General features: G+C 38.5%; 1 long non-coding RNA gene across 3 annotated transcripts in view; it reads right to left on the bottom strand.

The window, feature by feature from the left end:
• Window positions 1-283: 283 nt before the first annotated feature.
• Window positions 284-17,500, bottom strand: part of LOC126299439 (uncharacterized) — a 182,861-nt gene continuing 165,644 nt past the window's right edge. For 2 of the 3 annotated variants that reach the window (XR_007552808.1, XR_007552805.1), the window contains 2 exons: window positions 4,236-4,687; window positions 284-610 (listed from right to left, as the gene is read on the bottom strand). This is a non-coding gene — a long non-coding RNA (uncharacterized LOC126299439). Of the gene's footprint in view, window positions 611-4,235; window positions 4,688-6,480; window positions 6,590-17,500 lie in introns of those variants that run through there. The other variant, XR_007552807.1, reaches the window with a different exon arrangement.

Here is a 17,500-nt window from a genome sequence, read left to right as displayed (position 1 = left end):
TACTCTTGCAAAGACTGAATGAGGCAAACTGAAAAAAAAAAACTACTGATACAACTCAAACTTTAAGTGAGGATGGAGTGTGCTGTGATGAATGGATGTAGTGAAACACATGGACCAGTCACAGTTCCTCATGTTAATTAAAATTTTCTTCACTTTCCTATTTATATAAAATTTCAGGCAAGCAGCAAAGGAAAATACAATAGGAAGCTGAAAAAGTTTATATTCTAAAGAGGAGTGTTTATTTAGAAACTTGTTTTGTATGAAGTTTAAGAGAATTACATAGTTTCTTCTGCTAATAACCTAAATATTTTTACTATTACACAAATTCAGTACATGGGCATCATGTAGCCACTTCTTTAACCTGTCAACTGACCAATGCCTTGTTATAATTAAATATCATACAAACATTCTCTGGAACACGTAAATAACTAGCTAAATGCAGTACACATTGTTTAATTTGTCCTTATGTTATTTTCCACTGTTATGTAGAATTCACTGGTGGTGATGACTGAAGATTTCAGTCTGTTAACACCTGTGTCGCTCAGAGGGAACTGACTCCTACTTGCTTCAGAGTTTTATTAACATTTAAACAACAGCAACCTGAAACAAACTATTGCCAGCGTTTTTGAAATAGTGGGTCATGCAAAACATAATTATGTTTCTGAGTACACTGATAAATGATTTTACAGTTACATAATACACAAATTCATATGTATTTCCACCTACAGAAACTCCAGAAGTAGTTGCTTTAATATATGAGATGCAGGAAGTTAGTTCGTCAGTAAATTATGAGAAAGCAGCCTACCATACAATTACCTTTGGTATTAAGAATAAAAGTTATATAATGGAAATTATCCCCTCCTACCCCTTTCAAGTTGACTAACATCAAATCCTGCGGCAATAAAATTAAACAAACAAACAAAAAATCTCAATGAACATATATGGTTCAGTTCCAGTGGGCAGGGTGTAACATGATCACAAAACTACATCCATATTCTGTAAATCACTGTGAAGTGCATAGTGGAAAGTACTTTGCATTGTACTAGCTATTAGGATTTCTTACCATTCCACTTAAGTACGGAGTGCAGAAGAACAGATTGCTTAAACATCCCTACATTTGCTGTAACTTGTCTCATGTTGTTATTGAGGCAGGAGTCATTTGTAGGAGGTTGTAGTATATTCCTTGATTAGTCACTGCCGACCGCGGTGGCCGAGCGGTTCTACGCAACTGCTATGGTCGCAGATTTGAATCCTGCCTCGGGCATGGATGTGTGTGATGTCCTTAGGTTAGTTAGGTTTAAGTAGTTCTAAGTTCTAGGGGACTGATGACCTAAGATGTTAAGTCCCATAGTGCTCAGAGCCATATGAACCATTTGATTAATCACTTAAAAGCTGGCTCTTGAGACTTTGTAAGTAGCTTTCATAGAATAGTTTGTGCCTATTGCAGTTCAGTTTTTTCAGCATCTCCGTGATGCTCTCCAATGGGTCAAACAAACATGGGACCATTTGTGGTGGATTTCTTTGCATACGTTTAATATCTCCCGTTTGGCCTATCTAGTATGTGTCCCACACATTTGAGCAATATTTGAGAATCATCTATACCAGTGTTATGTGATTGTGTTTATTTGTGTTAAAAGATAAAGAGCTGCACCATTTACCGCCACTCTTAGTTGCATGAGAAACTTGACAGCTTTCCAAAATGCATCTACAAATAGGTTGGGCCAACCACATAAAGCAAAACATGTTTGGAAACTGAAAAAAGATCTCAGGAGGATTATGTTGCTTATTAGATGGTGCTCTTCCTACACCATTTTTAATTTTAATTTGATTTTCCAGTATTATGCTCCACTTTGTGAAAGCACAGTTGTGTTTGGAGGTTGCAGTATCCATTTGCATTGGTGACTGATCTTTTAAATTTATTTTTTATGGTTTGTCTGCTTCTGGGACATAAAAACAGTGTTCTGAAGCCTGTGAGGTATGTGGTTTCTTTTCCCATCCAAATTTTGAGATCCTATTCCAACTGAGTCTTAGGTGAGAACATGGTTGTGATCAAATTTCATTAATGACAGAAATGAATTTCTTTGAAGGGCATTTATCAGGAGGTAAGGGAGAGAAAAATGACTGGGTGGTGTCTTTCAGAATATATGTAACTCCATTCCATGTTGTACTATGTACCGAAACTGTAAATCAGTATTATTTGTGTATGAATGCGTAGTGTGTGTAGTAATCATAATAGTTCTGATGAAAATGAGCTGAAGGTAATTCAGACATTTGTGAAAATGGCATTACAAAAATAATGGCTACAATTCTGAAGTGTTTCAAGTAAACCCCACTATTATATGCAAGGAAAATTGTTGACTATATTATTGCTCCACCTCTTACAATAAACTAGTTCACATAAACCATTCCCATATGTTGTTAGAAGAGTAAAAACTATTTAATCAATTTTATTATTGCTTTTATGTCCAACCAGCTGAGTTTATTGTATTCCACTAGCTGCAGTCAGTTTCGAAGCACAAAAGGCTTCATCCTAAGGCACATAGCAGAGTAATAGATGTATTACACATCCACAAGTGTACTGACAATATAAGAAAGTAACTTTAGGCCACCATAACTCCAACCCAGTTTCTATATTCAACAGTGTGTAATACAAATTGTTTGTGGCAGGAATTCAAAAATGTCCCGCAAGAGCCTGCTCAAAGAACTGGGCATACTAACTACTGTTTAATTGAATTTCTTCCACATAATTTACCTCTCTTCTGAAGCAAAAGTTCAGTTCACAGAATCAATACTAAAAATGAGAAAACCTTCATAAAGACATAAAGGCACTCACTTTGGTTCAGAATTATGTTAATTATGTGGGAGCAGACATTTTCAATGACTCGCTGGCAACCATGAACATTTTTGCTGCTAATGACATATGATTTTAAGTGGAGCTTAAAAAATTTGTTGGTGGTGAACTCCTCCCAGTCCTCTACTTATGTTGACATGGCATCCACTGTGGTACAATTACTTAGGGTATTTCAACCTTCTAAGCTGTGTACATTTTCTGCCTGCATGTAGTGTAATCAAAAGGTCAAATATGACATCGTGTCATAAAGTGTTTACACATCATGTACCTGAGGTAGGATATGGGAACCAGTCTGGTATTTACATATGTGGATGTGGGAAACTGCCTAAATACATCCCTTAATGATCCGTAGTGGCCAGATCTGTAATCATAATCACGAGCTACCTGCGTAAAAAACAAAAGTAATCAATTTGTGTCTTTAGCTGAGAAAGTCACTACATTCAGATGTGTTCATTGAGTACTGTATACTATCAACTGTTTGGCTACAAGCAATGGAAACAAACTGCCAGTAACAGTACGCAGTACAAGGGCCGCCAACACTGCAAGTACTCTTCAACCAAAGAATCCAATGAATTCAAGTCAGGGGATCTGGGAGGTTAAGCTTTCAAAGAACTTCAAATATACACTTGTTATGACAACACTTTTTCCAAATACTTAGGCACTCAGAATTATGATAAATCAAAACAGGGGCAGTTTATCACTCTTTAATTTACACGTCACTTGACACTTGAGGTGTTTCGAAAGAAAGCTGGCCATACACATTAACAATTTTGTGAAATTGGCATGAAAGCACCTGTGCACAGATCGTACCAAAGAAGCAGAAACATCTGGGTAAAGTTAACTGTTAACGGCAATTTCAAATTTGTAACCTCTTTGTGTCTATCTCCTCATGAGATGAACAGATGAAGTTGCTGAAAAAAAATATGGAAAAGGGGGCAAGGGGAGTAGTATGAATATGATGAGCACTACACACTACTGGCGGTGGTTTCCAAAAGTTAATAATCCACTATTTCAGCTAGCCAAGGTTCACATTATATATTTTGTTGCCTTTAAGATAATTATAAATCTTCCGCCACACATATAGTTGTATTTGGTCATAGTTTTAATCTGTGCATTGAAAGCTTGCATTTTTCATTGTGACGAGCAGCAAATTATCACATCCACCCCAACCTTGCCTTTGGGCTACACTACAAATCAGTATGTCACCAAAGCCTACTTTTCAATGGAGGGGAGGAGGGGTCCAATATCACAATCTATTCACTGTAATTGAGTTTCAAATGATTATATATAGGCGTATAGCAATTACTGCAGAGGAAAATAAAACTTCCATAAATATATAGTTAGTATTAGTTACTTTTTAGCATTTTTAAGTAGCGAGCTATACCTGTTTTTGATGATCTTCTTGTGAAGCATCAGAAGTCTAATGTTGTTGGTTGAATTTTCCCAGAAGGTTATAATATACCCAACAACCAATTCAAAGTATCTGTGAGACACATTTTTGCTTCTGTGGGACACGTCAGATAAATCACACATTGCAAAGTTTGACTATTTAAATTGTTTGCTATGACATCTACTTGTGCCTTCCAATTAAAAATATTTGTCTAGACGTGGCCCCAAAAACGTAGCATGGCTTACTTCTGTCATTTCCTGGCCATTCTGAGTTATTTTATTTTCAACTGTTTCTGGTATTTTAGCTCTAAACTGCATCACATGGGTCTTTGTTACATTCATTTTCAGTCCACTTTGATAAAACCAGGATTCAAGGTTTTTTGATGTTTTGAATACTATCTGGGATACTTTCTAGGACATTATATTCCATTAGGACTGAGGTGGCATCTGCAAACAAGAAAGATTGCACATCATTATTTAATGGCAAGTTATATACAACAGAAACAGGTATCGACTCACTATTGAATCTTGGAGATAAAAAGTCTTCAAGCCTCAGAAGTAATTGCTTCCATTTGTGGTTACTCTATGTGTTCAATCTACCAAATATGACATCAACCACTGCAACTCACAGGCCCTGATACTATATCTTTGTATTTTGAAAACAAGTTATGTGTGATACATTAAAACAAAAGCTTTTGACAGGTCACAGAAAATTCATGTGACCATTTTACTTTATCTAATGAGGAGCTTATTTTTATCAGTTAATTTGTCAATGTCATGTATAAAGCTTTTCCCTTTCTGGAAACCTACGTGATTTGTCAAGTATTACTGTTTTTATCAGAAACTTCTCCATTTGTTTGGTCACAACCTTTCCAATGACTTACAGAACACTGTGCAACAGACAAGTTTTCCTACATATTCTGGTAACAGCTTTTTGAAGATTGTCTTCATCTTATCATATTTCAAGACATTTAGAAAACATTCCTCTTCTAGAGATTGGTTAATTGTTGTAGTCAATGGGTAGGAAATAATATGACACACAGCATTTACAACAGTGATGGGCATTCCATCGGACCTGCCTGACAGCAGAAATGTCGAAATATTTGAATAACATCATGGAAAAAGTTAACTTTCATCAAGAAGGTTCCATTACACTGCAAAAAAAATAACAAATTCAGCTTCTACTCCTGCAATTTCTCAGATCTTGTGCGAATGTCTATAATATAACCTAGACTGACGTTGCTCACTGTTGTAGTAAATATATGAAAAGAACATTTAAAAAACGCATTGACCTGTAACATTTAAAGGCAGCAACTATTCTAAAATGGACACGTTCTTCTTCATCGGGACTTACGTTCCCTTCGGCCATGGTCCCTGTCACATTAACAACATAAACAATTTCAGTAAACTAAGTCGCTTTTCAACTAAACAGAAACATGTCAGTTTTTCAGTAATTATTAGTTATTAGTATGATCCAAGAAAACTTCTGTTCATGTTCGGCGGTACAAACCCAACGAGTAGCTACACCATCTCCACTAACAACTAAAACTAATTCTAACGACGTTTTCAACTACTGCTTCATGTTTACAAACACCACACAATGACGCCCCTGCAGAAACTATAATTCAGATTGAAAGCAGTAAAAGAGTATAGTCGAAAACTCAAAGTTCATAAGAATGCACGTTGTTGACGTAATCTTCAGGAGTCCTAGGGCTGGTTTGGTACAGCTCTCCATTTTATCCTGTCGCGTGCAAGCCTCTTCGTCTCCGAAGAACTACTGCAACCGACATCCTTTCGAACCGTCTTACTGTATTAATATAGTGATGTCGCTCTACAATTTTTATTTTAAACACTTCCCTCCAGTACTAAATTGGAGATCCCTTGATGTGGCCTGTCAGCAGATCCCCTCTTTTAGTCAACTTATGCCACAAATTTCATTTCTCTCCATTTCTGTTCAGTATCTTCTCATTAGTTAAATGGTTTGCTGGTCTAATCTTCAGCATTCTTCTGTAGCATCACATTTCGAAAGTTTGATCATTGTTTGAAAATCGCTTTCCTCATAAACCAATCAGAAAGAACACTAAACTGCCATGTACAAACCGATGGTTTACTATAACGATAAAAGTATCTTGTGAAAGGAAAAGATCTATTGGCAAGGTCAAGTAGGACCCTGCAGTAGTTACACACTATAAAAACTACTCTCAATTCTAAGTAAGGCTATTAAAAATCAAAGAACATACACATAATGTCAGAAATCAGTAACTTTGACACCAAACAAAACGGTGTATGGAATGTAGTGAAATGAGAGACAGGACAACCAACCACAGAACAAGATAATCTCATTAGGTGGTCATGTCGTAACTGTGTTAGTGATGAACGTGAAGATTTTCTCAACACAATAAATTCAAAAGACGAAGTTATCAAGTTACTGAATACTGACATTGAGACCCCCAGAAAATAAATTGCCACCTTGAAGAAAGAAAACGCGAAGCTATTAAATGAAAAACGACGATGGATCCGTGGAAACAGTGAACCAGTGGAGAAAATTGGCCAAAAACAAGTCAAACTCAAAGTGTTAAAAGTGTTATGCAAACCGAAAAAGTTATGATAATGGCAAAAATCGTGTAGAAAGAAATGCAAAATGTGTCTAACCTATAAATAAATACAAGTAGGTTGCAGCAACGTACAAAAACAAAGGAAGGAAGCATCAAAAACGTGACAAACAAAGAATCGGAAGTGACTTCTTCATAACTGGTGATTCATAATTTAAAATGTTTCAGTGTCGAATACTAAAATTAGTGTCCGCCCATGGATAGGTATACATCAATTAAATAATCACTTCAAGAACATGCAGACAATTAAGCAAAAAGCATTCCTAGTGGTACATCACAATAAAAACTACAAGTGTGTATTCGTCCACGTTCGGACGAACTCGCAACGAAACAACAGTGAAGAAGAGATTGTAAACGAAGCAAAAAATCTAATCCGGACGGTGAAAGTCGTGTAGCCAGCATCAAAGTTAATTATTAGTAGTATCCTACACAGAAGATCGGTAAGTGATAAATACATTGACTAGATAAAGAATCACACCAGAGAGCAGTGCAACAGACTTGGTGCAGTTCTCTCGGATTCGAATAAATTTATCAGTGATAAATGTGTAACACAAGATGGGCTGCATCTAAACAGGCTAGGATCGGCAAAATTTAGTACTATATATATTAATATTTGTAAGATCATACTTAGGAAGGGAAACTAGTATGCAGAGATGAGGTTGTAAAAGTTGATAACGAAGTTGAAACGAAAATACACAAACAGCGTTTCAAAACAGACGTCATTAAGAATATCCAAAAAAGTAACAATACGTTGGTAATGCACTTGAACATAAATGGGTTAACTTCAAACTAAACAAATGGCAAAGAAACAAAACTTAACAACTTGCCAATTATTTTGTCAGAAATACCAAGTATCAAGGTTGTATGCTTGAATGAACACTGGTTTGCAAAGATTTATCAAAATCTAAAATAACCTTGATAATTTTTGTGTTGCCAGCAGCATTTGTAGGAGTAATTTAACTCGAGGAGGATCGTGCATACTTGTGGAAAGATCAATGGAATATGTGCAAGATTCGATTTCAATTCCTTAATGAACAATGTGTATTTGAAAGCTGCTGCGTAGAATTAGGGCATAATATTGTAATTTTATTTGTGTATAGAACTCCATTCCCAGGAGAAACGAAACATTTTTTGTCGAAATTCCAGTGTCTACTGCAAATTCAAAAAGAAACCAAGAAAAGAGTGTTAATAACTGCTGATTTCAACATAGATCTAGCCACTGTAGCCAATAACTCAATAAAATTCATTGATATGACTTAGATATCGGATTTCAGCGCAAATTTCACTGATTTGACTCAAGTAAACGAAATGTCTGCAACATTCATATAATATTTTAACCAATTACATGTATAATGAGACAAATAAGTTTTGTTTAGATTTAGGACTTTCTGATCATGGTGCTCTGTTTAATTACGTAAAACAATACAACTTTACTAAAAAAAGAAAATAAATAAAAACATACCCCAAACGCCAGTTGAGCAACGAACATGTGAACTTATTCTATCATAGATTAAGTAAGGTGGAGTGGGCTAGAGATCATAGTATTTCTTGCTCTGAAAATTTTGCTACTTTCTTGGAAAACTTCCTACACATTTTTAATGAAAGTTTCCCCCTTATTGTACATCAGAGGGAACCAGTCACAATGCAGCAGCATGTGCACATAAGAACCGAATTATTTATTGTTGCTAAGCCACCACCATGTTACTAGTGTGAGAGTGTCATCATAGTGTATGTGTCACAAATGAACACATTCCACTATTGGTAGAAATAATGCTGTCATGACAGCAAAATCTATAAGCGCTGCTGGTTTATCAATTTCCAACCAAAGATACTGTATGTATCTGAAATGCCACACTGCCATAGATAAACCAAAGCCACTGATACATTAATAGATTTTGTGATGTCATCATTTATGTTTTAAAATGAGTTCATTGTTAGAAATAATAGTGACATCATAGCAAAATTCTGAGGTTTACCGATTTCCAATCAAGGATACTGTTTGTATAAGCATTATCAAACACTATGTGATCAAAAGTATCTGGACATCCCCCAAAAAATACGTTTTTCATATTAGGTGTATTGTGCTGCCACCTGCTGCCAAGTATTCAACATCAGCGACCTCTGTAGTTATTACACATCGCGAGAGAGCAGACTGGAGGGCTGCGCGGAACTTACGGACTTTGGACGTGGTCAGGTTATTGGGTCACTTGTGTCATACGCTATACACGAGATTTCGACACTCCTAAACATCCCTAGGTCCACTGCTCCAATGCGATAGTGAAGTGGAAACGTTAAGATCATGTACAGCACAAAAGTATACAGGCCGACCTCGTCTTTTGACTGACAGAGACCGCCGACAGTTGAAGAGGGTCGTAATGTTAATAGGCACACATCTATCCAGACCATCACACAGGAATTCGAAACTACATCACGATCCACTACAACTACTATGACAGTTAGGTGGGAGGTGAGAAAACGTGGATTTCATGGTCGAGCGGCTGCTCATAAGCCACACATAACGCTGGTAAATGCCAAACGATGTGTAAGGAGCGTAAACATTGGACCATTGAACAGTGGAAAAACGTTGTGTATAGTGACGAATCACGGTACACAATGTGGCGATCCGATGGCAGGGTGTGGGTATGACGAATGCCCAGTGAACGTCATCTGTCACTGTGTGTAGTGCCAATAGTAAAATTCGGAGGCGGTGGTGTTATGGTTTGGTCGTGGTTTTCATGGAGGGAGCTTGCTCCCCTTCTTGTTTTGCGTGGCACTGTCACAGCACAGACCTACATTGATGTTTTAAGCACCTTCTTGCTTTCCACAGTTGAAGAGCAACTCGGGGCTGGCGGTTCCATCTCTCAACACAATTGAGCACCTGTTCATAATGCACGGCCTATGGGAGAGTGGTTGCACGACAATCATATCCCTGTGTGGTGCACTGGCCTGCACAGATTCTGACCTGTATCCTATTGAACACCTTTGGGATGTTTTGGGACGCCGACTTCGTGTCAGGCCTTACCGTCCGACATCGATACTTCTCCTCAGTTCAGCTCTCCGTGAAGAGATGGCTGCCATTCTCCAAAAAACCTTCCAGCATCTGATTGAACGTATGCTAGCGACAGTGGAAGCTGTCATCAAGGCTAAGTGTGGGCCAACACCACATTGAATTCCAGTATTACCTATGGAGGGCGCCACGAACTTGTAAGTCGTTTTCAGCCAGGTGTCCGGATACTTCCGATTACATAGTGTAGCACTAAAGAAAGTACACACCTAGAGGGAGCTGGCTAGTATTTCCAACCACCCCAGCACAAGTAAGCCGCCTGCAGAGTATATCACCCTTCTAATACTGACCTGTAGAGTGTAGCCACTGCCATATACCCTGCTCTAGCAGTGTCCAAGTAGTTCACAGTATTTTAAATCTAATTATTTCCAACTAGGTTGCTGGCACAAAAGTCACTACTGCTTTATCAGGCATTCAGCGATGGGCCTCCCATCCACAGTAATAACAGCAAACAGGCCCCAACATATCGGTAGAAATATGTAGGCTTCATTGTATATAAGCGTTATTCCCTCCCTCATTTCTCTCTCTGAATCAATCAGAATGCCACTTTCAAAACTAGCGCTTATGCTTGGGCAACGTCAGTCTAAGTCAGCCAGAGCTCCCAGGCATAATAAGAAGACATTTAACATGATATACACTGAAGCGCCAAAGAAACTGGTATAGGCATGTGTATTCAAATACAGAGATATGTAAACAAGCAGAATATGGCGCTCAGGTCGGCAACGGCTATATAAGACAACAAGTGTCAGGCGCAGTTGTTAGATCGGTTACTGCTGCTACAATAGCAGGCTATTAAGATTTAAGTGAGTGTGAATGTGGTGTTACATTCGCCTACGAGCTATGGGACACAACATCTCAGAGGTAGCGGCGAAGTGGAGATTTTCCTGCACGACCGTTTCACGAGTGTGCCGTGAATATCAGGAAAGTGATAAAACATCAAATCTCCGACATCGCTGCGGCCGGAAAAACATCCCTGCAAGAACAGAACTAACGACGACTGAAGAGCATCGTTCAACGTGACAGAATTGCAACCCTTCCGCAGATTGCTGCAGATTTCAATGTTGGGCCATCAACAAGTGTCAGTATGCGAATCATTCAACGAAATATCACCGATACGGGCTTTCGGAGCCGAAGGACCACTCGTGTACATTGTGTTCAAGCTGGTGGAGGCTCTGTTATGGTGTGGGGCGCGTGCAGTTGAAGTGGTTATGGACCCCTGATAATCTAGATACGATTCTGACAGGTGACATTTATGTAAGCATCCTGTCTGATCACCTGCATCCATTCATGCCCATTGCGCGTTCCGACGGACCTGGGCAATTCCAGCAGGACAATGCTGTTTACTATGACACTTCCGATGGCCACCAAACTCCTCAGACACGAGCATTATTGAGCATATCTGGGATGCCTTGCAATGTGCCGTTCAGAAGAGATCTCCATCCCCTTGTACTCTTACAGATTTGTTGGCAGACCTGTAGGATTCGTGGTATCAATCGTATCCAGCACTACTTCGGACATTAGTTGTGTCCATGACACATCATGTTGCCACACTTCTGCATGCTCGCATAGGCCCTAAACAATATTAGGCAGGTGTACCAGTTTCTTTGGCTCTTCAGTGTAACTTATTGCACTATTATTTGTGAATGTGTGAGATTGCTGGAAGGCATGTACAAACTTTTGAGTAGGAGAGCTACCAGTCCTTCTATGTCCATCACATTGGTAAGGTTAGTGTGCCTTTCCTTAAAAAACCTGTGCAGGAGTGGCACAATGCAACGAAACTACTATATCGCTACTCCCCCACCCCTACCATTGAACCCTACTGGACATATGCGGAAAAATTTAGCAACAAATACAATTGTGCAAGTACAGTGACGATAGGTGAGAACTGATAGTGCTCACAGGCAGAATAAAAAGACACATAACACGAAATAAATGTCAATTTACTTAGTAAGCAATCTGTTTGAGCATTTGTGCAATGCACTTTTCGCGAAAAGACTATTGACAATTGACATTTATTACAATATTAGTGTCCAACGTCACTATGAAACTCATAAATAATCCGGAGTATAAGTACACATCCTTGCAATTCGAATGAGCCTGGGCAATGGCCACAGTGCAGGGAAATAAGCTATTCCTACTTACCAAGTCATTGACCCACAGAGATCACGACACCTGTTGCAGTACATAATAAACTGCGGCTGTAGAGAGCTGCAGCATTTACCCATCATCTGTCAGTAAGCCTATGAACAATTTTGGACTCTGTGCTGCAAGTCACTGCAGGACTTACAGGTGGCGCTGTCAGTACTGTCGGCGCGGCAGCCGATCCCAGTGACTGCGAGCGCCGACTCGTGCTGGGAATACTGGCCAGGCCTCCCAATACCTCTGCAGGAGCGCTCTCCACCTACATGAAACGTCTGTCCCTGGTGAAGAACCGCCACAGCCTCAGCGTGCGGACGTTGGTTAACAGTAAACGCAGGAAATCGTCCTACATGTCAGAAAACCCTGCCCTCTGTTTTGCTAGCGGCAATGGTCAAGATATTTCTTCCCTCATACATGACCGCAACATATAGAACAGAAATGCCACTCAGTAATAAGTAAACGAAACAAGAGCCGAGGAGTACACACAAACTGGAGACGACATTCGTAACCTCAGGGAGCAGGTGCTTGATAAGGCCGATAGTGTGTCATCTGGCAGTGACGTGTGACACCCAGTGGATACACATACAGAACATCTCTCTCCTCTAAATAACGAGAATAATACCATCAATGATATGTTACTAATGGTAGCAGAGTTTCCCATGCAGTAGGAATTTATTAAGTCGCTTGTACTAAGAAAAACGTTCTGAGACAAATATGCAGTAACTTGTGTCATTTTAAACACTGTGATGGGACCACTAAATAAGTTTTGGTTAGATATGCAGTGGTGAACTACGTTGGATGTGACATTAGAGACGTCCATACTCTACATCCTGCAAAGAAAAAAAAAACGACGACTGGAATAGAATAGGTATAGTACCTGTGTGGTTTATAAGGTTGCAGGCATCACTTCATAGCAGTGAATCTTTTGTTGCTTGTAGAGATGCTTTAAAACACACGTTACTAAGTAGAAGATTTTTCCTGAAATTAGTATTGTAGCACTAAACGTTTTACTGGTAGTTTCAATCAATACGCTTGTATTACATGAACTCAAACTGGTCAATGCTCTTCTCGCAGAAACACTATTAAGAACTGACACTTGTAGGCAGTGTACATTTTTGATAAGTGAAAATAATAGGACTCGTCTAGATAGATGATTTCCTATATAGCTCCATTTTTGTGAGTGGCACAAGGTACCATATGGAGTATGTGTGTATTCTAAAAAAAAATTGGGAAGAGACGTTATGGTCATGTGCTTCTCTAACAAGCAATAAGCGACCACAATACTACTGTCTGTATCACTGTTTTTGTAATCAATTTCTACTTTAAATAAATAAAAGTACAGGCATAAAGTGCTTAGTTTTGTAACCTATATCACTCCTGATTGTCTTTTCTTAAAGCAGAGTATCTATATACGATACATCATCCTACCATTACCAGATATTCCATTACAAACACAATCTTCTACAGCATGCACACACACATCTAAACCATAGCACTTATATACTCTAATTTTAGGAGTAATAACTGGAAAAGACGTCATCATTACGTGATCAACATACAAGCTGATTTTACATCCCAGTTGACAAATTGCAGAACGACCTTAGGACTACATGTACGAAAACTTTAATAGATAATGGTCTACGACTGCTCAACACTTTGCCTCCTTCATGCATCAGCAAGGTATAATTTGTCCTATATCTTTGCCAGCAAGGCAGTCAGGCCCTCTAGAGATGTATTGCTGTTCTTTACGGTCCCAGATTTATCATCATTTGATGGTAGTATATTCTTAACACTAGTAAAAGAAGCCTCTGGACAGATATTTCATACCATACTGATTTTGAAATGTGATTTGCTTATCATGAATAGACAGCCATCCAGATGTACAAAATAGAATATCGCCAAAATATAGTCTAGAGCAAAACCATTGGCATTACTATTTGGTAGTTTGTGATATCAAATTCCAGATTAAATAATTAAAACTATAGACCTACAGAGCTTAGTTTTATAACCAATCATCAGTCGTGGTTACCTGGAACGTAAGAACCTCCACTCCTGTCAATAGTACTTATTTTAATTTTCTGGAAATTGTTGGTGTAGATCCCATTCTTATGTGTAGGGCATGTTATTAAATGTGTAGGACAAACACTGGAATGTGTGGTGGTACAGCAATGTGATCAGAATGACCACCAGCAGCAAATGCTTTTTACTAATGATGATTATTCATATTAGTAGCAAAAACCTTAGGATAAAACTTATGATGGCAATACTTCCAGCCACATTATCTTCTGACCATAGCTTCTAAATGTGATAGGACTTTCAATCCAGTTACACTATTTTGTGCATGCTGTGACGTAAATATCCAGGGCCATACATAGGGTGTGGTGTGAACCCAGCAATGACAGCAACATGTATTTGTTTTGTTTGTATATGTAGAGCTACTCTGCACACCAAACACGCGCACTTAGTGGCATATATTTATTATTAATGTAACAGTTCCGATGCCTATAAAAAATGCGAAATGCTACTAGCAATTCCGACAACTCTATGGAGGAACATTATAATGGGACCCTAGCATTTGTCATAATGTATGGATGACTTTGATATCGTTTTAAGTAGAACTAAGATGTATATTTACATAAAATAATTCACACATTCTAGTCTTAGGTCCCCAGTTTTCCGCTTACACATCTCTGTGGTAGTAAATGTCTCAGAATACGTTATTTTGCATGAGCACACCAAAAGTACGAATTTTCGCAGTCGCTTTCCATGTTAAATAATTGAAACTATAGGCAGGTAGATAGTTTACTGCATTAGACAACCATATGTCAAACATAGTTTAGTCGATGATTTGTTCTGGTAATAAAAAATCGGTGAGTAGAGACCCAAGTTGTCAGGACTTTCTATCGTACTGTATAGGTCCAGATGTAATTACACACTATTTTATGAGTGTTCTGCGATGCAGATACCCCAAGGTCAGGTGTAGGAAGGATGTGATCTTTTTTCTGTATGCATGATCCCATCCACAACGCATACTAATGGAGGGAATTCACTCTAAAGTCGCCGAGGTGCACTTCATATCAAGAGTGTAATTGGTTGTGATAATAATAATGGTGTATGATGGTAAAATCTTAAACATTAAAACCATAAAATACCGACAGGATTTAGCGAGGTGGCAGATGGAGCTATCGAAAAATCCTGGCAATACAGCTGTGAGAGACATAATCTACCACACTGTGGCAATGAGATACGGTCAGTGCCTGTGCAGACATCATTTTCGACAATTTCTCTCCAACATATGGTAATTTTCCTCCAAAACAGTTCATTGTATATGTGTTGAAAACAGTAAATTTCACATTACTGATACTGTTATCGCGATCGATCGTAAAAAAAATGGTGAAATGTAGCTTAAATGGTTTAAAAATGAGAAAAAACATCGAGAAATGGTATCAGGATCTGATCTAAGTTATGTAGATGAAATGTATGGTATCCATGACCTGCAGAGCTCATTCTACCGCCTGCCAGCACACTTCTTGTGAGTTCATCTGTAGCAGCAATGTCAAAATGAAAAATTTACGAGAAATACAGAATTACAACCGACATTGTCTGAAGACATCATTAAGCAACAGTAAAATTATCTGTGGAATTGAAACTAAGGCTAACTGTGACACTAAGTGTCCCCTACAAAGCACAAAAATTATTTCTGTTAAATTTCACGTTTTTCACCCACTTGCACGCCTTTTTGTAAATGTTTCATTGTTCTTCTAACATTAGTAACCAAAATAATATGTATGAACAAAGAGCTTATCTCTAAATCATTATTTTATTTGGTCTTTCTTAGATAGTTTCATTGTTGTAATATCATTTTTACTCAGAATGAGATTTTCACTCTGCAGCGGAGTGTGCGCTGATATGAAACTTCCTGGCAGATTAAAACTGTGTGCCCGACCGAGACTCGAACTCGGGACCTTTGCCTTTCGCGGGCAAGTGCTCTACCATTGGTAGAGCACTTGCCCGCGAAAGGCAAAGGTCCCGAGTTCGAGTCTCGGTCGGGCACACAGTTTTAATCTGCCAGGAAGTTTCATCATTTTTACTGTTCATACCACGTAAATGAAGTTAAATAATAGACTGGCAAAGAAAACGAAATTCAAAACAAATGCATGTAAAGCAATAACGTACATTTATGTTGAAAGAGAATCATGGACACCTTGCCATATTCAGGACTGTAAACAAATTATTTAAATCTCGAATTTTGTTTTCTGGAAGGGTCATTTTCGTATTATTGGCAGGTTTCAAATCCAGCTTACTTGCGTCTACATGCCCTGTAAACGTCTTCCTCTATACCTTTAAACTTGGCTTGTCCTCACTCGGATTATTTGTAGCTTCTTCCATATTGAAACATCAATTCCCTCCTTAATTTGAAATAATTTACTTTCAGACACTGTGAATATATTTCTATCAACATCCTAAGCCACCTAATGAACCACTCCATTGCTCAAAGCTTTAATATCGTTGAAATCTGAAAAAAACATATTTCTCTAAGATGCAGAGAATTTCACTCCTGATTCGCATTTCAGATGACTAGCACGTATTAATTGGGTACATAAATTGGCCTGAACTTCTTAGCACTCTTAACCACTCTCTCAACGATGCTATGAACTGCGTCTCTCGCATTCAGAGTGTGACTGCAAATCAAATACTTGAGCATAATGGGCTGAATATACGGCTGTTGTATCACATACAAGTACACTGCAATCAAATCGAAACATTTAGTCAATGTGATTTATGCAACAAAAACAGTTTTTTAAAGAATTTTATGTGAATCATAGGGTGCAGTTTTGGCACTTCCTCTTTCTTTTGACGTCCTCCACAACTGTTTAAGTTAAATACAAAAATAATCTAAGAAAGTTTCTTAGATAACTCTTCAAGACATGGTAACGCACAAGTTACTGTTTCTATTACACCTGTGCATCCCATTAGCTCGTGCGAAAAAAGCAAATGCTTCTATCGTTTCCAGTCTCTGAGACCTGCAACAAGCAACAGAAGTAAATCAAACAGATTACGAAAACAATGTATGTGTGGACAATTACTGTGAAATTGTAGTAGTTCTGTCTTAAGTTATAGAAAAAGACAGAGCTTTGTCCTGTTGGCACTGGTAAGTCAATAATATTCCTGGATATAGTGCATTTGGGATCCACCATGAACAATATTCCCAGATGAAGCACATGGTGGATCCACCCCAAATAACATTCACAGACACAGTTTGTTATGGATCCACCATGAACAGTACCCCTTCCATAAAGCAGGCAGGTCCACCTTTCAGACACTACTCTGAACCCACACTGGGACAGCATCACTGCCGCCTCTCCCACCGCCACCACAATTTCTGTTGCTCCCCAAAGGCGCCTCTGGCGTCTTAACGTCTGTGGGGAAGGGCGTAGTGGGCTT

This window comes from Schistocerca gregaria, chromosome X (genome assembly GCF_023897955.1).
Source record: "Schistocerca gregaria isolate iqSchGreg1 chromosome X, iqSchGreg1.2, whole genome shotgun sequence".
In the NCBI taxonomy this organism is placed as follows: Eukaryota; Metazoa; Arthropoda; class Insecta; order Orthoptera; family Acrididae; genus Schistocerca; species Schistocerca gregaria.
The sequence above is the reverse complement of the archived record's forward strand: the minus strand, read 5'-3'. Positions and strand labels throughout refer to the sequence as shown.